The sequence below is a fragment of the Thalassophryne amazonica genome, chromosome 19 (genome assembly GCF_902500255.1).
Source record: "Thalassophryne amazonica chromosome 19, fThaAma1.1, whole genome shotgun sequence".
In the NCBI taxonomy this organism is placed as follows: Eukaryota; Metazoa; Chordata; class Actinopteri; order Batrachoidiformes; family Batrachoididae; genus Thalassophryne; species Thalassophryne amazonica.
The window spans coordinates 71,073,269-71,097,679 of record NC_047121.1 but is presented as its reverse complement, the minus strand read 5'-3'; positions in this window follow the sequence as shown (position 1 = coordinate 71,097,679).

The window sequence follows — 24,411 nt, the reverse complement described above, 5'->3', positions numbered from 1 at the left end:
TAATTGTGATCTTAAAACACACCCTGCATCATAGGGTCTTTTAATTTATTAGACATGATGCTAGTTGATTGGAACACCTTTACCTTTTCAGCTACCCCCAGCAGTTCAGGGTTACAAGAACAACATCTGCATTGGGATATAGCACAAGTTTTATACGGTTGCACTTCCTGACACATCTCTAGTTCTACACGGAGAAACACGTGTGCAAGTCATGGGGTGTTCAAAGGAGGTCTCCCAGCCAAGTGCAAATCAGGACCCTCACGAGTTACGTTTTGAGATGTAATGAGTTCAGTTGTGCACAGAGCAGCATGGCTGCACTGACTGGTCCACTTTAGAAGGTGTATTTTAAATATCCTGCTGGCTGCACACAGGATTTGCTCCACAGTGGGTTAGAATGGAGAAAACATGAACTCTACACTGCACCATATGAAATCTTTCCGGCGTGACTTTGCATGCAAAACAACCAGCAGCACATTGACAGGAAACCAACTTCTCGACTTTTCAAATATAACACTTTTGGAGTCAAATTGACCGCTTAAAAGTGCACGTCTGAAAGGAGCTCGTGAATGTGCACACTGGGAAGGCAGACACGAAGAGGGCGGGGGAGGGCGACCAGGCCAGGGGGTCGCGCCGCAGACATGCGCGAGCAAAAACAACACATTTACTCACTGACAAGCGGACTCACACACTCACACAAACACTAACATGCAGAGACACAGATCTCCCCCCTGTGGCTTTTCTCTCCTTACCCTTAGCTGTTTCCCAGATTCCAGATGACGTCCTGACAGGAGGGCTGAGCGACTGGAGGTGAGGCTGTGTGATGACAGACCAGGGCCTTTATCAGTGACCAGCACACTGCCAGCTTGCTGTTTGAAGATTAACTGGCAGAATGAAACCCAAAACTGGTGCCTTTCCTGCTTGTGCCATTTTACATATTTTTTCCTCTCCTTTTAAGCCCGACTTTACTGGCTGCAGGAGCTCACTGGGTTTAATGTAATTGGCCTATTTCCTGCATATGAAGTTCCCGGTTTGTTATAATTGACTTGGTCTTTTATTGGCTGTGAGACAGGTTAAATGGGAACCAAATGGTGAGGCAGCACAGGAAGCTTAGGTCGGGGCTATCCGATACTCATCAAATCAGCCAACCTGGTCTCAGAACAGTGGAGTGCTGAGAATGTGGCTGCAGTGATTAGCAGCTGCCTGAGGATTAGTGTGTAAGTGTGAAGTGAAATATGCCCGTCGCTGCTGGCCGTAGATCTTTCTCGTGTAGTTGGTTCATCAATGCACCAGCCAAAAACAGACTTATTTTCCCCTTCAGCTCATCCTCTCAGATCACAACTCAAATTAGTTTGCTTTTAAACTCAATATAGTGATATTTTTTATGACAGCTGTTGCACAACTACTTAGACCACTGGTTCCCAATCGTCCAGGGTGACGCCAAAAATAACAGAACCCATAAAAATTGTAATAAATCCTACAAAGGTCCAGCAAATTTCTTGAAATTTGCAGAATTTTCTTGAAATTTGCTAAGGGGGACAATTGGAACAATAGTCTTCTCCAACATGTCTTGGTGAATGAAGGAAAAGACATTATGCCTGAAGATCTATTTTGCCAACAACTCATACCATTTGGAGCATAATTTTGAAAGAACATAACTGTTATGCAAAGCGACCAAGGTAGCTGAAACTTTGGGGAATGAACGTACACAGACTGAAGTTATGATTTATGACAATTTTTCTGTGTTTTTTTGGGTTCTGTTTTTTTTTTTTTTGTTTTGTTTTGTTTTTTGGGGGTCACCCTGTATGTGTAAGGAAGGCTGAGATCCTTCCAAGCCCAAATGGACACACTTTTAGCCTAGCCTAGCCTAGCCTAGCATAGCATAGCATAGCATAATTCAATTCAATTAATTTGTATCATGTTAAATCACAACACAGGTCATCTCAAGGTGCTTCACAAGACCAGGGTCCAAAAGAGTGAACCCAAATCAGTTGGGCGACCATCTATTCTGGCAACCACAATAATATAAAACATCAACAAAAAGCAGTACAAAATCCAATAGATTTAATTACACCAAAAGCAATGAAGTGAAAATGTGATAAAGCGATAATAAAATTAATCAAAATACAATTTAGACAACTAAAACAAGGGGTAAAAGAACAAATCAAACCACTAAATTGGTGTCAATGGGAAGAAACAGAAAACAGATACGTCAATCTTTAATATCTTTTTTGAATATCAAATGTCTTGGCAAACTGTTCCATAAAAAGGTGCCCAATAAGAAAATTCCTTATAACCAGCTGGTTTCTTCTTCATACTTTCAAATTATTTAATATGTTGCGCACTAATAGTTATTTAAGCAGCCAAATACATGTTGGCATCAACTAAAAAATTGTGGTTTTGGACTTACTGGATTTTGCATCTGAACCTTTCTTGTTGTCTTGTGAATGACACTCTAATGTTTATCTTGAGTACTTAAAAAGCTTTCAGCTGTTCTACACAAAGTTGGTCAAGTACAATATCCACAGGACCTCAGATGCACGACAGGTCCTTGTGCTTATCTCATGATCCTTCTTACCTCCAACTGGAAAAGAAGACCTAAAGATACTTAAACTGCTTCACTTTGGGTAATTCCCCTCCTCTGACTCAGAAGGGGTAATCCACACTTTTCCAACAGAGGACCATGGGCTCAGGTTTGGAGGTGTTCATCCTCATCCCAGTTGCTTCACACTCAGCCTCAAGGTCACGATTTGATGAAGCTCTTCAGATTTTCCTAAACCTGGCATTAGTGTACTGCACGTTTTGCCAGAAGAGGGCATGAAAATTCAGTAAGGTATATCTTATATATTGTGTTCCAATTCTACAATGGAACTATGCTAGTATACTAAGGTATATCTAAATATCTAAAAAGTAAGAGTAAAATAGAAGAGTAGAAAAGAGTAGAGTAGAGCCACTTAGGTACCTGGTCTTGAGAACCAGGGGTCCATGGGCTCACCAGAGAGTCCAAATCAATATTCCATGGTGTTCCATGTTTGTTTTTCAATGCTCGTGAAGATCACCTTTATTGTATTTCATAGATTATGTTGTTTGTTGTTGTTGTTTCACCCTTTTTACATTTGCACACAGTTTGGAGATAAAACAAAACATCTCATGCCAACCGTAAATGCATTCAACAAAGCGGATATTCTGCTCTTTGATGTTTGCCGGAGTAAATGGACTATCGATGCAAAGTATAAACACTCCTCTATGGTAATGATCCACTGGGGGTCTTTGATGGCACCCGTAGTATCTGTGAAGTGTGTTTTGGAAAATTGCATTAGTAAGCCATCCAAAGAGCAAGAGTTGAAGTGCATTCACTCACTCTTCCCGTTTCATTGAGGGAATCTTGATTTGAAAAACGTTAACCTGTATGACAGAACGTTGGGGTGAAATTGGGTACGGTCCAACCAAAACCACCACAGCTGTACAGTCCGGTTGTCTGCCTGGTGAAAGTATTTGGCATTGTTTCACCGCTCCATTTACTTTATTGTGTGCCTTATTCTCCTACATTCACTCAATCAAGTGGCTCTTTTTGTTTGGGTAGTCCAGGTGCACCGTGCTAGTGGAAGCTTCCTGTCTCCCCAGAAGTCTTTTCAATGGCTCTCCTGCCGCGGGTATTGTCATACCCCACAGTGCATCTGAAAAGAAGCAGCAGCCCTGCATAAATGTCAGAGAGGTGACTTGTTTTTAACTCTTAGCAGGCGCCCAGTGTTTTGTTTGAATAAACCAGCTGCCCCCAGTGAGCATTTTTTCACTTCACTGTGCTGTAAGGCTGTGATCTATGCAGTGCATGAAGTCAAAGGCCTGATTTACAGTGCGGCACCCCCTGTTGAATTACAGCTGGACTCTTTCCAGTTTTTTATATATATGTAGCGGGATGAAAGTCCCGGGTCCCAATTGAAAAGACGTTCCCACTAGCTTGGCTAACGGGGAGTTCCCCTTTGGCTGACCTGGTAGAGGAACGGACTTTTGGTGCGAGCCGTGTGGGTTCGATCTCCCACCGTCGTCCCGGCCACGAAGGTCCTGCTGCTTCATATACCTTGAATGTGGATGTGCCATTTCTGTCTACTGGAGGGACTACTGGAAGCTAATGAACACATTTCTGCCTCTATCAAGGAGGTACAGGGTGACAAAAAAAAAAAAAACCCAGAACCCATAAAAATTGTAATAAATCCTACAAGGGTCCACCAAATTTCTTGGAATTTACTGGAGTTAAACTTCTGTCTGAATGTAATCATTCCCCAAACTTTCAGTTATCTTAGTCACTTTGCATAAAAGTAATGTTCTTTCAAAATTATGCTGCAAATGGTATGAGTTGTTGCAAAATAAATCTTAAAGCAAAATGTATTTTCCTTGGTTGACCAAGACATGTTGGAGAAGACTATTGTTCCAATGCCCCCCCCCCCCCCCCCCCCCCCAAATTTCAAGAAAATTCAGCAAATTTTCTAAAAATTCTGTAAATTTCAAGAAATTTGTTGGACCTTTGTAGGATTCATTTTATGGTTGCCAGAATAGATGGTCACCTAACTGAGTTGAGTTCACTCTTTTGGACCCTGCTCTTGTGAATCACCTTGAGATGACCTGTGTTGTGATTTAACACTATACAAATTAATTGAATTATGCTATGCTATGCGATGCTAAAAGTGTGTCCATTTAGGCTTGAAAGGATCTCAGGCTTCCTAACACATACAGGGTGACCCCCAAAAAACAAACAAAATAAATAAATATCCAAAACCCATAAAAATTGTAAGAAATCCCAACTTCAGTCTGTGTATGATCATTCCCCAAACTCTCAGAGATCTTAGTCGCTTTGCATAAAAGTAATGTTCTTTCAAAATTATGCTCCAGGTGGTATGATTTGATGGTGAAATAGGCCTCCAGGCAGAATGTCATTTCCTTGGTTCACCAAGATATGTTGGGAATGGCCTTTCCCAACATATCTTGGTGAACCAAGAGAAAGATATTTTAGTCTTAGTTTCAAAATTTCTTTTCCTTGGTTGACCAAGACATGTTGGGGAAGACTATGCCAATCGTCTTCCCCAACTTCATTCCAATTCCAAGAAATTTGCTGGAACTTTGTAGGCTTTATTACAGTTTTATGTATTCTGTTTTTTTGGGTCACCCTGTCATGTTAGTTAGACAGTTAAGCCCTGTCGTCGCTTTCAGAGATAGCTCAGTCACAAACCAGCATGGGAAGATCATGGTTGCCCATGAATGTGATCAAGGACATTGTTTAATGACTTAACACTCTCAACTTATACCATGAAAAAACAACTATACTAACCATAGCATTAGCATAACAAAATCATAGAACTTTAGCACACTTAGTGTAAAGGTGCCCTGACACTTGCATGACTTTGATCCGCGCACTTGCATGCACTTCATCGTGATGATCCCACCTGCTGTGTTCCCAGCTGAATGCCGTGTTTTGTTCCACTGGAATCCCCACGTTGTGTGATGGATGCTGTGTATATAAAATAGTTATTTTGTAGCAGATTAATCATTTTTTTCTCAGAGTTTGCTGTTGAAAATGCCTCTAATCACTTCCGGAATCAGAGGACCACAGAGCTTTTCTGTCTCTCTCGTGGGCTTAATGAGGTGGAGAACACATTTGGAACCATCTAAAAAGGTAATTTTTGTAATGTTTATATTGTAATAGCTTGGTAAAACAGTTGCATGTTCATTTGTTCTTGTGAGAAGCTATAAAAGTACAATTATGATAGATTTAACATCTTGTTATAATTGTTCAGATGAGCTGCACTGTGATGCAATGTGCTGACGCAATCACTCACACGCAGTGTTTTTGAATTGTTTGCACTACGCTCACATGAAGTTCACGTAAGTAATGCATGATGGAGATTTTGAACATTTCAATTTTTTTTTTGCACACTTGCACGAGTTTGAGACGAGTTTGAGACGAGTTTACGCTCCTGCACGGCACAGTGCGTGCAAGTGCGCGGAACAAAATCATGCAAGTGTCAGGACACCTTAACTATAGTGCAAACGTCTTCTTCTTCACTTCTGGCAAACCTCCTTCAAACATCTTGGAAATCTCACCATAGATAGAACAACACCATGGCATTATAACAGGATATCAAACACACACTCTGAGACCCTGTAATGTTTTACAAGGTAAGAACAAGGTTCCACACTGGAATGTTCTGGAATGCATATCTGTGAAAGCATAGATGGGTCAAAAGGATACCTCAAAAATGACGAAGACATCCATAAAATGTGTCAGAGAGGTAGGATTTAAATCAGGAAAGTGTTGATTCCATTTAATGTGGATTGGGATCAAAGGGCAGATCTTTGCATTTAATCTTTGGTCATAATTACTTTGATTTTGATTCAACCTTTGATCTCTGAACTTCAGTCAGAATCCATTCTGCAGCATTTCTAACTTCAAGATCAAAACTTTCAGGACCATTTGAGAAGCAGCAATCAGGATGTAAATTCAGTCATTAGGATCAAAGATTTGCCATCAAGACGAATGATCAGCTTCAAGTTTCAGGAACCAAGCTATAACCTGGTTCAGCAACCAGGCGGCATGGTGAATTAGTGGCTGGCACTGATCCCTCATACCCAGATGTTCATGGGATCACTTCCCACCCTTTCTGTGTGGAGTTTGCATTTTCTCCCCATATCTGTGTGGGTTTCCTCCAGGCACTCCGGTTTCCTCCTACAATCAAAAAATATGCTTATTTTGGGTTTACTCCTTTCTCTGCCCCTGACCAAGGCAGCGTCACTACATCTGGAGTTGGTCCCCAGGTGCTGGACTGTGGCTGCCCACTGCTCCTAGTGGTTGGATTGTGTCTAACTGTAATTAGGATGGGTTACAGGCAGAGGACAAATTTTGTTGTATACTGTATGTAGAATGACGTTTCAATCAGGATCAAAGGTGAGTGATTAGGATCAAAGACAAGTGAATATAAGTCATCTGGACCAAAGATCATGACCAAAGATGAGAGAACAGAATGACAGACCAGCATTAAAGATGAGAAATCAGGATCACAGACCAGGACCAAAGATTAGCCATCAGGATCACAGACCAGGACCAAAGATTAGCCATCAGGATCACAGACCAGGACCAAAGATTAGCAATCAGGATCACAGACCAGGATCACAGACTCGGATCAAAGATGAGAAATCAAGATCACAGACCAGGGTCAAATATGAGTAATCAGGCTCACAGACCAGTCATCAGAGGACTGTTGCAACCTTGGTAGACGTATGCATTCTCTGATTGTCCTTCTGATTGTGTTTTTTAAACACAGAAAACAAAATATGGTCGTCTCACAGCATACGAGTGTAATTTGTTGCTGATCCAAGGAAGGCAAACAGATTTGATGGACTCTCAGAACCCTATATAAGATCTTCTTATGTCGGGCTCTATAGGTGGGCTGCACCAGCTGAATACTGACACATTTAATTCAGTGTGAACATCTCATCAGTCAGAGCTGCTGAGTGGAACTCTGAGACGCATCGCCCATGTTCCTGCTTCTGTAGATCAGACAAAATAAATATCTCTTACTCATTAATGTCTTTAAGCAGTATGGACTAAGTCATCTGAAAAGAAGAAATGTTTGAAAGCCAAAAAAACAAACCCATTTTCGGCATACGCAGTGCTGAGGTTGTAAAATCAAAGCGTGATTGTGTGATCATGGGTAATTGTGTGAGGAGAGGCCATAAAGTCTAAAAAGAGGGTGTGTTAGTGTTTGTGGCTGCACTTTATGGGAAGGTGCACTTTTACATCTGAAGATGGCTGTGCTGAAAGGTGAGAAGAGGGTGGCATCAAAGAGCTGACTTTGTTGTTAAAAGGCCGTCCCCCCGAGTGAGACGGCTGCTGAAAGACAATGTTTACTGCCTGCTGACTGACAGCATAAAGGAAACCTGACGGCGACGAAGGACTAATTGGATTCGGCAGTAAGAGTCACCCGGATTGATTCCTGCAGACCTTTATTATGAATTCTGACATAAGATATTTGAAAGTTAACACATCTGAAGAACCTAATTCATTTTGCAAACATGATTCAAAACATGAAATGAGTCTGTAACTCTGCTGACACCTGCAAACCAGCCGAACTGCTCGTGACAAAGTGTGAACTAATTCCGTGCATTTTTCGGGAGACTGAATAGCTCAGCATGTGGTGAGCCAGAGCAGCACACATTGCCCTGCAAATCAGTGTGCAGGACAACAGTGTACAAAGCAAAGCGCAGTGCACAGTGCAACACACACTGCGAGGCACAGCACAGTGTGTCACGCAGCACACCGTGCAGTGCACGGGGCATGAGCGTGTTCGGAACACGCATATACTCTGCATGTATACACAATGAAACTGAATTGAAAATAACACAAAGCAAAATAAAAGCAAGTGCTAATGGTAAAATACTACACTTCACTTCACTGCTTCACCTCAGGGAGCTTTGGTGGACACTTCCTGGTGGGGCATGTGATGCTTCAAATATTTACCCCGATGGATCACAATCAAATAAATTTCAAGCTGTACTCACAAGTAATACCTAAAGATGTTCGAACATGACTGAAGCTGTTATGACTATGAACACGCAGAATTTACCATGCACGAGTGACGACGTTGCGAATCGGGATGAAATTTTAAAACAGTTTGAAAATTTGACATTATTTCAAAACTGGTGCCAGTGATGGCTGTAATTACTAGGTATGCCAAGATTGTTCAAGATTGACAAAGACGTGTCAAGAAGTTACTATGATGCTTCAAACTCATCCCAATTTGCTATTCGAGTTGAAATGGGAAGGAACGCTGTTCCGTGGAATAGCATCATTACTTTAGTTTGTGTTCAAAATAGCAGTACCAACAGTTACTGGTGCATTCTGGATCTCAAAAGACATTACAGATTACAACCTGATGGAATTATTTCATGCTATAGCCAAAACAGAACTACTTAAAAGCCAGAATACAACTCCTTTGTGCGCCGTGTCCTACTTTGCACTCAGATTGCACACTGTGAAAATCGATTTGTGTAGCTGGACACTCCCCAAATGCACTTTCACCACAGACTGTACAGACACGCCCGTTTCTTTGTATTATGTTACTTTTGATGCCCAGACATAAGCTTGAAATTCCTGTTGTAGCCTCCAGCTCCATATCAAAGATCTGATGAACGGAACCCCACGGGGGGAGGCCTATGGCTCCCTTATGCCACAGTGCCATGCAGTCATATTATTTACCCACTCCCTCGGTAACATTTATTCTTTCTGTTATGGTCAATTCTGGGGAGGGCATGTAGTGGACATTCAACACATAACGCACATTGTGGACATAATTCACCATACCGAGGCATGCAAACTGAGTTTTCCTGTCTTGGCAATGTGCATTCTATGCATATAAAGCTGTTTCCATTGGCGCCAGGCTGCGGCTGCCCACTGCTCCTAGTGACTGGATTGTGTGTAACTGTACCTAGGATGAGTTCAATGCAGAGGACAAATGTTGTTGTATGTATGTATATGTACATTTACAATAAAGGCTCTATTCTATTCTATTCTAAAAAAAACAAAGTTCACATTTCACTTTGTTGACTTTGTGCTGCTGCATTCTGATGGTGTCCTCTGATGTCCCTTTCACCTTCATCCATAAACCCTCTAGATCATTTCCAGTTCCTGCATCCAATCGTATGTTTGTGAGCGTCCGTGCTGGGACGGTGCATCGAGTCAGTCATTCAATCTTTCATTAGGCCTGAAGTGATCAGGGTCATGCGCCACTCCTTCACAGCCAAAGACAAGCAGCACATCTGCTGTGCGGATTGATGATCAGAATGATAATGCCCCCTTCTCTTCTTATTTCTCTCTCTCTCACCCCCTTATTGTCTGTCTCTCCTTTCCTCCGTCTATCTCCTCTTCTCTCCAGGAGACAGCAGGATTGTGTGGGAGGTGATTATGTGTGATCTGCCAACTTAGACTTGACCTTTTCCGTGTTATCCCTCCGATTGAAGCCAACACACGTGGAGGTACCTCCTTCCCTGCTTCGCCTCTTCTTCTCTTTATGTTACTACCTTAATGTTTTGTAAACACAGTATTTTGCAGACCTCTGACCATATGTCTGCACTAATTGCCATAGTGGGTTTGTGGTGTTGTGTTTGTTTGCACAACAGGCTTTGAACAATATTAACCTCAACCCACATTCCAGCATTCCAAAAGTACGTATGTATGTTTTTTTGTTTTTTTTTTTTGGTTTATTGAGGTCGGTACTATATTTCATGGGAAATGTAGAACAAAAAGTCCGAATCTCATGGTTTTATTATTTTCTTTTTTGTTGTTGTTGTGTTTTGTTTTTTTTTTGGTTTCGGGATGGGGATGACTATATGTTTTATGGATGTGTTGCCCTCGAGATAACACACACATATGCGAGTGATAAAATAAATTTTAAGACCTCAAAGCCCCAAACATTCATCTGAGTTGGGCCATTAAGCCCATTTCCACCACAGGAACTCAACCTATAGCCCAGATGTTACTACATTTACAGGAACAGCTACTTCATTGGCCTTCTCAGCCATGTTGACAGGTATATAATGCTCATGAAAGCAAGCAAACAAACTTTCACCTTAATGTTAGATGTAAGGCAACATAAAGCGTTTGTGCACAAAATTAGAGAGCTATTCAGAAGGCAATTGCAAGAGTTATTCATGCCTTATTCATCTTCCCACCAGATTGCTAGGTAATGCTCTTAACCCTCTGGGGTCTATGGGTATCTTGATTTTACCATCCTTACAGTATAATGCCCATGTGTTGCATATCAAAATGTTCACAACAACCTCAGCTCTCAGAATATGTTTCACAGATTTGTCTAGAATGATGATCCAAGCAATGGGTCACCCCACTGTGTTTGGTCTGCTTGAGGTTTCTTCCTCAAAAACACCAGAGGAAGTTTTCCCTTACCAGTGTTCCCTGTGTGCTTGCTGAGGGAGGTTCGTAAGGTTAGACTTTACCCATGTGAAGCACCTTGAGGCAGCATTGTTGTGATTTGGTACTATATGAATAAAATATACTGAATTGAATAGAACAATTTATGTAGAAATTATATGGCTGTAAATTTGATTTTTTTTTTCCAAAAATTCTACAAATTTGTTGGATGAGTTGTTTTGGTGATTCATCAAACTCTTTGGCTCACAATAGCAGTGTAATAAAATCTATCAGCCCAACGTTTGGACACACTTTCCCATTCAGCTGAATGAGACACGAAGCACACATCCTGCAGCAAGAACTTACATCACCCTGAAAACGGTTATGAAAAATCTCTGTTTAGGGATTTTCCCTGTGGTGGAGATACATGCAAAAGGTGTTAGACTTCCCAAAAATGCCTACATGTTCCAAAGGTGGAAATGGTCCTTTTGAAGACAAAATAAGTCGTATATATATATATATATATATATATATATATATATATATATATATATATATATATATATATATATATATATATTGTCTTGTCCAAGAACACAGATGGGCTACCAAAATGGGGACCCAAGTTTGATTCCCGGTCGTTCTACTTAACTCTCTGGACAAACTGCTGGACATCATGGATGATGCCAGTCACCCTCTGCACACTGTTATCAGCAACCACAGGAGCCTCTTCAGCCACAGACTGCTCCTTCAGGACCAACAGACTGAAAAACTCCTTTATCCCTCAGGCCATCAGACTGTGCAACTCCTCACTCAGGGGGAGGAGTAATAGGAAGACAGAGGATGGGAATGAGAGGAACAGTAGTAGCCAGTGAACCAGTATTGATATATTTATTATATTGTGTATTCATATTACAAACTGTTTTTCTTTTTTACTTTCACTTTTGATACTCTGTGTGCTTCTTACCCTGTGTGCTGTGCTACAGTGCTGCTGGAACCTCAATTTCCCTGACGGAGTCTCCCCAAGGGATCAATAAAGTTCTATCTGATCTAATCTAATCTCGAATCTAATCTAATCTAATCCTACTGAGTCATATATATATATATATATATATATATATATATATATATATATATATATATATATATATATATATATATATATATATATATATATATATATATATACACACACACACACATATACACAATGTGGAGGACAGAAAAATACATTTCAGGGATTGGTCTCAGGATCTGGGTCCACACCAAACATCTAAAGGATTCTTGCCTTACCAGTGCTCCACCTGTCCATTAAGCTTCATGAAAATTCTTTCATAGGTTTCTGAGAAATTGCAGTAAAATGTCAGGTGACACACAGGAAATGGAAATCTTCTTGCCAGAGGTAATTTTCATTCTGGATCCAGATCCAGATTAATACTAAAACTGAAAAGCCTCTTTGGTCTTTCAAGAACCAATCCTTCCACCCACTTTGATTCATATTATTTCTTGAGTTTTCATTCTTCAATAACACTTGACTTATAAAGTTGAATGAAGTCTATTTTGCAGTGTGTTGGTGTTGGTATAAGTAAACACTGTTTTTGAACAGGAATGAAAGATTTGGAAATGAGGTAAGGAAATTCTGAATATTTCTTCAACCATATTTGCAAAGTGCATTGTTCCTTGTCCAAGTCCAACATCCAAAGCGTATGAGGCCAACTTCTGTGTAGTTTACTGTGTTGTCTGGTTGAGATGGTGAACATACCTCTCTCTCTCTCTCTCTCTCTTTCTCTCTCTCTCTCTCTCTCTCTCTCTCTCTCTCTCTCTCTTTCTGCAAGCTTTGCTGTCGCAGCAGTTGCTGTCAGTTTGAGCGGTGCCTGCCCCCAAATATAATAGGGTTTTCTTGACTGCCTCCCTGGGGATTGACTGGTGGTGAAGAATTCACCATGGCTCATTTGGACCGCTGCGGGGACGGGCTTCATAAAACTCGCTCCTCCATGTCTGCAGGCAGGTCTGTGGCATTCCAAAGAAGGTGTTACTTTCCCTGATAATACATTCATGGAAAGACAGTGCTCAGGTTTACAGTGTTGTCCAACGTCTACCGCTATGTCTTGCAGCGCTTGTAACGAGGCTCAAGGATAAGATGCAGTGATGTGAAGTAGAGCGAGCGTGCTTCATGGAAATTAAGTGTAAATTAGACACATGTAAGCTTCAAATATAGCACACATCAGAAAAGCTGCATACGAAAACGACGACTCCTCGCTGAGGTTATGACAGGTTATGACAGGTTGACCCCATTTTCATGTACGTCTGTCCTTCTTCTCCATGCATTTGTAGTTAAATGTAATCACCAGAAGGTTGAGATATCACAAGTTTACAATTATTTAAGAGTCACCGTGTCCATCTGTCAGAGATTTGAAAGTACAAATCCTCCAAAACTGTTTGGTTTTGGTTGGTTTTCAATGAAGCTTCAGAATATGGTAGCACACCATCTGAAGATGTGCATGAGACAGTATAATTCCAGTTCAACATCTTCAAAGGGAGATGATTAGAATTTTGTGTTTTGGTGCATTAAAAGAAGGGCCTTTCTTGTCATTGTACATCCTTGGATACAAACGCTTGCCAGCCACTTTATTAGGTACACCTGTTCATTTGCTTGGTAACACAAATAACTATTCAGCCAATCACATGGCAGCAACTCTGCATTTAGGTATCTAGATGTAGTGAAGTTGAGTTGCTGAAGTTCAAACCAAGCATCACAATGAGGAAGAAAATGGATTTAAGTGACTTTGAACGTGGTATAGTTGATGGTATCAGACGGGCTGGTCTGAGTATTTCACAAACTGCTGATCTACTGGGATTTTCATGCACAACCATCTCTAGGCTTCACAGAGAATGGCTGAAAAAGAGAAGGCATCCAGTGAGTGGCAGTTGTGTGGATGAAGATGCCTTGTTGATCTCAGAGGTCAGAGGAGAATAGGAAGACCGGTTAAATGGGCAACTGTGTGACACTATCATGTCAATATGGACCAACATCTGTGAGGACTGTTTCCAACACCTTGTTGAATCTATGCCACGAAGAAACAAGGCAGTTCTGAAGGCAAAAGGGGGTCAAACACAGTAGTAGCAAACTGTATCTAAGGGTCAGGTAAGCCTGAATATAAGACAGTGTTTTGCTGTTAGAAACATCTGAAAAATATGAGGTCATTTTTAAATCACAGATTTGACATACATCCGCAATAGTAGGTGGTGTCAAATACCCATCAAATGACATACAGCCATCTCAACAACAGCCATATATCATGTTCTTCAGTACAACGTACACTTACAGTACAGAATGACCAGAAGAAACATCATGTAACATTAACCAATTATACAATATATTATAGAATATATTAAAATTAGTTACAGTTCTCACAGGAATCCTTGCACTCATGTTCCCACATCAGAGTTGCATTCTGCACAAACCACTACAATATGACTACTGGCAGCTCGCCAAGTGGCTCCTTTTGCCGTTTTATTTCAACAATGATGCTGCATTAGTTTTGTTGCTCAAACGGCATCAGGAGAAATTTATAAAGAGAGCAGCAGAGTCACACCACAGCACACACTTTTTAGTTCTGCCTTTATTGCGCTCAGACTGGGAAATGTCAAGACGCATTTCTTCATGTTCTGCAACAAGACTCTTCTAAAGTGAGCCTGTTATAAAATACTTTTTTAAATGACTGTCAACACAGTTAAAGCAGCCAGTCTGCTCTGTGTCAGCCTGATCCTGTCTTTTCTCAGAAGCTAGGAAATGCAGGATCTGGTTAGTACTTGGATGGGGCACCTCTTCGGAACACCAGTGACTGTGTGTGTTTCTCCAGGTAGAACTGGAGTTGCATCAGGAAGGGCATCTGGCGTAAAACCTGTGCCAAATACCAATGTGGATCTGGCTGTATCTGCTGTGGCGACCCCAGACAAAAACGGGAGCAACAGAAAGCACAACAACATCAAGACAGTTAAAGATTTTTTTAAGTCTATTAAAATCTCCATAGTTGCTCTCCTCATCATTTTTGGGGAATCTTTGAGGACTTACTGTTGTGTGTTGGGGGGGTTTGGCTGGACATTTTGGTGTTCTTTTCTTTTCTTTGCTCTCCAGGTGGTATGCAAACTGATTTATTGTCTGTGGAGAAGGTGCTGGCAGAAGAGTCCTTCACCCTCATCAACGTGATATGCAGCACCTGTGGATGATGCTCATGTGCAACCTTAAAGACTTTCAGCTGAAGCAGATAATGAGATGGCGTTCTGCATTTAAGCCATGTGTGATTCAAGCAGAATTGCCGGGAACTTGACCTTGTGATGTTCGTTTGTGAGACGCTGAGGACCGCGCCTGGGTTTGACACATCGTGCCTGTGAAGGAGGACGGGTGAGGGACACATGCTGTCAGCACACATCAGAGGTGATTTGATTGTCTGAATAATTGTTAACAGTAATTTGGTATTTTGTTACGCAGTATATGTGAATATTGATGAGAGTTGTGCAGTTTGCTTCTCACTGCCGTGGCGTACGGACAGATGATCCTCCACCTGTTGTGAGAAGCTGCTCATTTACATAAAGCTTAAATTCAGACCTGAATGTGTTGCTGATAGTGTGTGCCTTTGAAGGATATTAGTTGTAGCTGCTGACTTACCTCACCTTTTCTATCCTTCACAGAGTCGGTTTGTCATGTCCACCTGGGGGGTGTTTGGCAGTCAACGTGGGTCCAGAGGCGCCGGGCTTCGATCCCTTTGGGCGCTGGAGAGCGCGCCGTCCTTCACTCCGCCAGACAGACGCGTTTTATGTTTGTACACCGAATATTGCACAAAAGGGGGAAAATAAATTGTTTTGTTATTGGAACCGCTTTCTGGTTATTTTAGCACTGGGTTCAGTCAGACGCAGGTCCGCTCCTCAACCCGCGTCGCACATAACACTTTTTTGGAATCATATGTCTAAAATATCCTCAACGTACATCACTGATCTTATATCCTTACAAAAGCATTGAACAGGTTCTTTGGTCTTCAAAACACATTTTTCAGAAATAATATCTTTAAAAAGTGGCATTGTCTTATAATCAGGGTAAATATCTTCAAAGTACATCACTGATCTTTATCCTACACAAGCACTGAAGAGGTTCTTTGGTCTTCAAAACAAATTTTTCAAAAAGAATGTCTTGAAAAAGTAGCATTGTCTTATAATCAGGGCCGTCTTATATTTGGGCCAATCCGGTAAATTAATTACTATGTTAATTGTGAATGGAAAAACCATGTGGTTGTCTTTTTATTCATGACAAGAGCTGCCAATCTTCCTTGTTCCCGATGTGTCCTGTCTCAGCCGTGATTTCCATCAGCCACCCACTTTCATGGATTTAAACCCACATGTTCTAATCGTGCACACTAAATGTGCACGCACATGGACGCGCCCTCCTTAACCACAGGCTGGTCTCTGTGGTATGAAGGGTTGCTGTTGCTAGACAGCTGCATGCCTCGGCCTCTTCACAGCCGTCGGCTGAGCTCCGAGGAGCTTGACAAAGAGGCTTAAAGTCCTCCCTAAGTCTCCAGCCCGAAGGTCGTCTGCACGCCCCCCCCCCCCCCCCAGCCCAGCTCGAGAAAAAGCCTGAATGCAAGTTTAGCAGCTATGGTTACACCCCAGCAAACCCCTGCCGCCCCTCACGCCTGCATTACCATTTTTTCACTCTGTGTTACTTTAGTCTTATAGCCCGGCAACAGGTTCCTCTGGAGCTCTTGTCTTGTTTCCTAACATGATGAAAGAACTGACAGACACGCTGCTGCTGCTGCTACTGGGTGACTGCTTCCTCTGCTGTGCGTGAGCATGTACAGCTGTTTCTGCGCCTGCAAATGGTGGCGCGCCCATATCTGTGGCCACCTTCTTTTCTGGTTTGTTTTGCTTAACCGGCATTTTCTTTGTGGAAAACGGAGAGCGGCATGCTGTGAGGTGTTTTCCTTGGCCGGTTATCAGCTGCTGGCCTTCGAAGGCCTGTGACACGGTTTCTGTGAAAGAGACTGGAGGGCTAATTTTGGAATTGAACCATAAATCATTAACCATATCTACCCTGTCATGGGGGTGATGAGGGTGAAGAGTGTTGGGAAAGTGTCAGTACACGGACCCACAACAGGGGGCGCAAATGAACGGACAATGGAGAAAGTCAAATAACAAGGCTTTACTGTTGTGAACGTGCACAACGAATACAACCAATCACGAAATGGACAACAGTCAATTCACAAAAGTGTCGTGTGGGCAGGCTCGAAGATAGGAGACGCCTCTCCAAGGTAAGACCCGAACCACACGGCTTCCTCCGCCACAGGACCCCGGAAATACTGGAGCCGCCAAGTCCCGAACTCCCAGGTGGCCACTGCCTCCGCGTGTCGGACCTGGTACTGCTGGCGAGGAACAAAGAACAGTTAGATGGGGGCGCGTTTGCACCCAAGACTCCGAACAGCAGGGAAGTTACCTCCACCTCTCGTTGGAACAGTAATCCACAAACTAGCACAATCCAAAAAGATACACTCCGTCAGCTTTGATACGTTACCTCGTAGGAAGAAACGATATCTCGGCAATGAGGTGGAGGTGTCGTCCTGCTGATATACCCCACAGATGATTGCCGTCAGCTGTCTCAGGTGATGGGTGACAGCTGTCACCGTAGCTGCTCACGTGAGGCGGCGGCGCCCTCTGGTGCCTGGAGCCCGCACTCCAGGCAGGGCGCCTTCTGGTGGTGGTGGGCCAGCAGTACCTCCTCTTCAGCGGCCCACACAACAGAAGAGACTGGCATGTGCACTACCTCCGGTGCTGAAAAATGATTCCAAAGCGGTTGTGCCAAATGCTGCACTTCCTTGAATAACCACATGAGGCTGGTTCAGCAAGTGAGTTGATCCTCATATTGCACAAGTGGACAAAAATGTTTGTTCCCCTATGTTTTATGTACACATTTTAATATATGATCAGAAATAAATGCAAACAAAGCAATTTTGTTTAATCAAAAATAAAGCGTTATTTGGAAACAAAACCAAAATGATTTCATAAAGTTGATTTGTTTGTATTTAGAGCGCATCCAGAAGAATTCATAGTGCTTCACTTTTTCCACGTCATCTTACAGCCTTATTACAAACAATTTTAACTCAAAATTCTGCTCACAACACCCAATAATGACAAAATGAAAAAAAGTTTTTTGCCTTTCTCCAAATTTATGAAAAATTGAAAACTAAGAAATCATATGTACACAGGTATTCACACCGTTTACTCAATACTTTGTTGATGCACCTTCGACAACAATTACAGCCTCAGCGTTTCTTGAATATGATGCCACCAGCTTGGTGCACCTATCTTTGAACAGTTTGGTTCATTCCTCTTTGCAGCACCTCTCAAGCTCCATCAGGTTGGATGGGGAGCGTCGGTGCACAGCCATTTTCAGATCTCTCCAGAGATGTTCAATAAGATTCAGGTCTGGGCTCTGGCTGGACCACTCAAGGACATTCACAGAGTTGTCCTGAAGCCACTCCTTTGATATCTTGGCTGTGTGCTTAGGATCATTGTCCTGCTGAAAGATGAACCGTTGCTCCAGTCTGAGGTCAAGAGCACTCTGGAGCAGGTTTTTATCCAGGATGTCTCTGTACTTTGCTGCACCCATCTTTCCCTCAATCCTGACTAGTCTCCCAGTTCCTGCCACTGAAAAACATCTCCACAGAATGATGCTGCCACCACCATGCTTCACTGTAGGGATGGTACCTGGTTTCCTCCAAACATGACACCTGACATTCACACCAAAGAGTTCAATCTTTGTCTCATTAGACCAAAGAATTTAATTTCTCATGGTGTGAGAATCCTTCATTTGTTTTTTGGCAAACTCCAGCTGGGCTGCCATGTGGCTCATCTGTCCACTCTACTGTAGAGGCCTGATTGGTGGATTGCTGCAGAGAAGGTTGTCCTTCTGGAAGGTTCTCGTCTCTCCACAGAGGAATGCTGGAGCTCTGAGAGAGTGACCATCGGGGTCTTGATCACCTCCCTGACTAAGGCCCTTCTCCCTTGATCACTCAATTTAGATGGATGGCCAGCTCTAGGAAGAGTCCTGGTGGATCCAAACTTCTTCCATTTACTAATGATGGAGGCCACTGTTCTCATTGGGATCTTCAAACCAGCAAAAATGTTTCTGTGCCCTTCCCCAGATTTGTGCCTTGAGACAATCCTTTCTCGGAGGTCTACAGACAATTCCTTTGACTTCATGCTTGGTTTGTGCTCTGACATGCACTGTCAACTGTAGAACTTTATACGCAGACATGTGTGTGTGTCTTTCCAAATCATGTCCAATCAGCTGAATTTTCCCCAGTTGGACTCCAATTAATCTGTAGAAACATCTCAAGGATGATCAGTGGAGACAGGATGCACCTGAGCTCAAATTTTGAGCTTCAAGGCAAAGACTATGAATACTTATGTACATATGATTTCTTAGCCTTTTATTTTTATTAATTTGCAAAAACAAAACAAAAAAAAACACTTTTTCACATTGTCATTATGGGGTACTGTCTATAGAATTTTGATTAAAAAATTAATTTAATCAATTCTGGAATAAGGCTGTAACAACAAATTGTGGAAAAAGTGAAGCACCGTGAATACTTTCTAGATGCACTGTATATTAAAATGTGTTCATAAAGTGTAGGGGTACCAACAATTTTGTCAACGTGTGTAAAATGGCAGAAATAAATCTGCATCCATCAATGGATTTACTGAGGCTCCAGGCTGTCCCAGCGTACATTTGGCTAGAAATAAGGCAGAACCAAGCTGGAACCTTCAGTGTTGAAAAACAAAGCCAATGCAGAAGTACCAAACTGCAGTTCCTTGAATGGTCACTTGAGGCTGGTTCCAAAAGCAAGTTAATCCCTATAGAACTCCATGCTCAAATGTACAACTTTATAGAAGAACTAAACATTTACAGACTAGTACATTTTTTCTATAACTCATCAGTTTAAACTATATAAAGAAATAAAAGTTATGCATAATTAGACATGTGGTAAAGTTGAGTGACAGAAGAGGTCAGGGTCTATTGCCAGCCACTAGCAGGATGCCGGCTGCTGGCTTTCTCAGCATTTTAATACAGATATCTGTGAGTCATCCTAGGTGGCATGGTGGCCAAGTGGTTTGTGTACTTGCTTCTCAAATGGAAGGTTCCTGGTTCTTGACTACATGTGCTCATTCTCCATGTAATGCATAGTTGCATCACAAAGGGCATCCAAGAACAAACTCGTGCCAAATCCCTATGCGGATCCATGTCATTTCTGCTGTGATGACCTCGAGCATTACAGGGAGAAGCCAAAAGAAGAAGTCTGTGCACCAGTGTTTTGCTTTTGCTACACCCTTTCGGCCACACAAAACTGTATAATTGTTTATGATTTTCTTTTGTTTTCCGAGATTTTTTGTTAAGTATCTCTGTGTGTGTGTGACGAATTAACTCATTCATTCACTCATGTTTTCAGTAAATAAAAGTTATTATTTAATTTGTATGTTGGTGCCATTAGCAGGCATGGTGACATGAAGCTACATTGATAGTACCACAGTTATTGAGGCAATATACTGGTCCACAAAAATATGCATTAATTGTTCACCCAAATCAAGGTTTTTTTTTAGCTTGTTTGCCTTCCCCAACTTGGTAACTTCAGGATAGGGGGCCATCTTTGGGCTACATTTGTTCCACACAATTCAATTTGTTCTTTCCCAGGCTCCACCCCTTTACCCATTTATGGATTGGCCAGGAATAAGGTGGAGTCAGCCACTACCAAGATTGGGACATCTAAAATCAACCCACTTCACTCAACCATCTTCAACTGCTTACTCCAATTAAGGGTCATGGGGAACTGGAGCCTATCCCAGCAGTCATACGGCGGGGTGCACCCTGGACAGGATGCCAGTCTGTCGCAGGGCCACATATAGACAAACAGACACATTCACTGATTATTTTATGGACTATTTACGGGCTATTGTACAAGCTATTTTAAGTTTCCAATCCACCTAACCTGTTGGGAAAGTGTAGGAACACGGACCCACAACAGGGGGCGCAAATGAACGGACAATGGAGGAAGTCAAATAACACTTTTACTGTTGTGAAACAAGCACAACAAACACAACCGATTATAATAACAGACAATAAAGCCGAATCACAAAGGTGTCATGTGGGCAGGCTCGAAGATAGGAGACGTCTGTCCAAAGCAGAACCGGAACCACACGATTTCCTCCGCCACCGAACCCCGGGAATACTGGAGCCGCCAAGTCCCGAACTCCCAGGTGGCCACTGCCTCCGCTTGTCGGATCTGGTACTGCTGGCGAGGAACAGAAACAGTCAGATGTGGGTGCGCCTGCACCCAGCAACACATATGGTGGAAAAACCACCTCCACCTCTCGTCAGGAAAAACACTGTAGTGCAGGAATGTGAGTACTTATCCAAAATACAGTCTCCTGCTGTTCTTTTCTCTTTCTGTGTAAAGGCAAAAAGTATTTAATGGTCAAAAGATAATCTGTTTGGCTGGATACGTTACCTCCTTGGTAGAGCGATATCTCGGCAGAGAAGTGGAGATGACGTCTTGCAGATATACCGCTGCGGATCAGAAGATTGGTAACAGCTGTCGTAGGTGACAGCTGTCACCCCGGCTGCTCCTGTGAGATGGCAGCGCCCTCTGGTGCCTGGAGCCCGCACTCCAGGCAGGGTGCCCTCTGGTGGTGGTGGGCCAGCAGTACCTCCTCTTCAGCGGCCCACACAACAGGACCCCCCCCTCAACGGGCGCCTCCTGGCGCCCGACCAGGCTTGTCCGGGTGGCGGCGGTAGAAATCGGCCAGGAGGGCCGGGTCCAGGATGAAGCTCCTCTTCACCCAGGAGCGTTCTTCGGGGCCGTACCCCTCCCAGTCCACCAAATACTGGAAGCCCCGGCCCATCCTTCGGACATCCAAAGGCCGGCGCACAGTCCAAGCCGGCTCGCCATCGATGATCCGGGCAGGAGGTGGTGCCGGACCCGGAGTACAGAGGGGTGAGGTGTGATGTGGCTTAATCCGGGACACATGGAACACGGGATGGATCCGCAGTGAGGCTTCAGCTTCCGGCCTCACTGATGACCTTGAGGATCTTAAACGGACCGATATACCGTTCCTGCAATTTAGGGGAGTCCACTTGGAGGGGAATGTCCTTAGTAGACAACCACACTTCCTGCCCTGGCCGATACGTAGGGGCCGGGGTCCGCCGACGGTCTGCATGGGCCTTCGTCCTCATCCGGGCCCTCAGCAAAGCAGAACGGGCGGCACGCCACACCCGACGGCACTTCCGCAGGTGGGCCTGGACCGAGGGCACACCGACCTCTCCCTCAACCACCGGAAACAAAGGAGGTTGGTACCCCAGACACACCTCGAAAGGGGAGAGGCCGGTGGCTGACGACACCTGGCTGTTATGGGCATACTCGATCCAGGCCAGATGGGTACTCCAGGCCGCCGGGTGCGCGGCCGTCACGCAACGCAGGGCCTGTTCCACCTCCTGATTGGCCCGTTCTGCTTGCCCGTTGGTCTGGGGATGATACCCAGATGAGAGACTCACCGTGGCCCCCAGTTCCCGGCAGAAGCTCCTCCAGACTTGCGAGGAGAACTGGGGACCGCGATCGGAGACAATGTCTGTGGGAATCCCATGCAGCTGGACGACGTGGTGGACCAGGAGGTCCGCTGTCTCCTGGGCCGTCGGGAGCTTCGGGAGGGCCACGAAGTGGGCCGCCTTGGAGAATCGGTCCACTATCGTGAGGATGGTGGTGTTGCCCTGGGACGGCGGGAGGCCCATGACAAAATCCAGGCCGATGTGGGACCAGGGGCGATGGGGCACGGGCAGCGGCTGGAGCAGGCCCGAAGCCCTGCGATGATCAGCCTTGCCCCTGGCGCAGGTGGTGCAGGCCTGGATATAATCCTGGACGTCGGCCTCTAGGGATGCCCACCAGAAGCGCTGCCGGACAACTGCCACGGTTCTTCGCACCCCTGGATGACAGGAGAGCTTAGAGCCGTGACAGAAGTCCAGGACTGCAGCCCTAGCCTCTGGTGGGATGTAGAGTCTGTTCTTCGGCCCAGTTCCGGGGTCTGGGCTTCGTGCCAGGGCCTCCCGGACGGTTCTCTCTACGTCCCAGGTGAGGGTGGCCACGATAGTGGACTCCGGGATGATGGGTTCCGGTGGGTCCAACAACTCCGTTTTGACTTCATCTTCATGTACCCGGGACAAGGCATCCGATCTCTGGTTTTTGGTCCCGGGACGGTAGGTGATCCGGAAGTCAAAACGGCCGAAGAACAGTGACCAGCGGGCTTGCCTGGGGTTCAGCCGCTTGGCGGTCCTAATATACTCCAGGTTCCGGTGGTCAGTGAAAACCGTGAATGGCACGGACGTTCCCTCCAACAGATGTCTCCACTCTTCAAGAGCCTCTTTCACCGCAAGGAGTTCTCGATTGCCGACGTCATAGTTCCGTTCGGCCGGGGTCAACCTGCGGGAAAAGTAGGCACACGGGTGAAGGACCTTATCGGTCTTCCCGCTCTGGGAAAGCACAGCTCCTATCCCTGAGTCCGAGGCGTCCACTTCAACCACTAACTGGCGACTAGGATCGGGCTGCACCAGAACGGGTGCAGATGAGAAGCGCCGTTTCAACTCCTTGAACGCGGCATCGCAACGATCCGACCAGGTGAAGGGGACTTTTGGGGAGGTCAGGGCTGTCAGGGGGCTAACTACCTGACTGTAGCCCTTAATGAACCTCCTGTAGAAATTAGCAAAGCCGAGGAACTGTTGCAGCTTCCTACGGCTGGTGGGTTGGGGCCAGTCTCTCACCGCCGCGACCTTGGCCGGATCAGGAGCTACGGAGTTAGGGGAGATGATAAACCCCAGGAAGGACAAAGAAGTGCGGTGGAACTCGCACTTCTCGCCCTTCACAAACAGTCGGTTCTCCAACAACCGCTGCAGGACCTGACGTACATGCCGGACATGGGTCTCAGGATCCGGAGAAAAGATGAGTATATCGTCTAGATATACGAAGACGAATCGGTGCAGGAAATCCCGCAAGACATCATTAACCAATGCTTGGAACGTCGCGGGGGCGTTTGTAAGACCGAACGGCATGACCAGGTACTCAAAGTGACCTAAGGGGGTGTTAAATGCCGTCTTCCACTCGTCTCCCTTCCGGATCCGAACCAGGTGATACGCATTCCTAAGATCTAGCTTAGTGAACATTTGGGCTCCATGCAGGGGCGTGAACACTGAATCCAACAAGGGCAATGGGTATCGGTTACGAACCGTGATTTCGTTCAGCCCCCTGTAATCAATGCATGGACATAGTCCGCCATCCTTTTTTCCCACAAAAAAGAAACCTGCACCCATCGGGGAAGTGGAATTCCGGATCAACCCGGCAGCTAAAGAGTCCCGGATGTAGGTCTCCATTGATTCGCGCTCAGGTCATGAGAGGTTGTACAGCCTG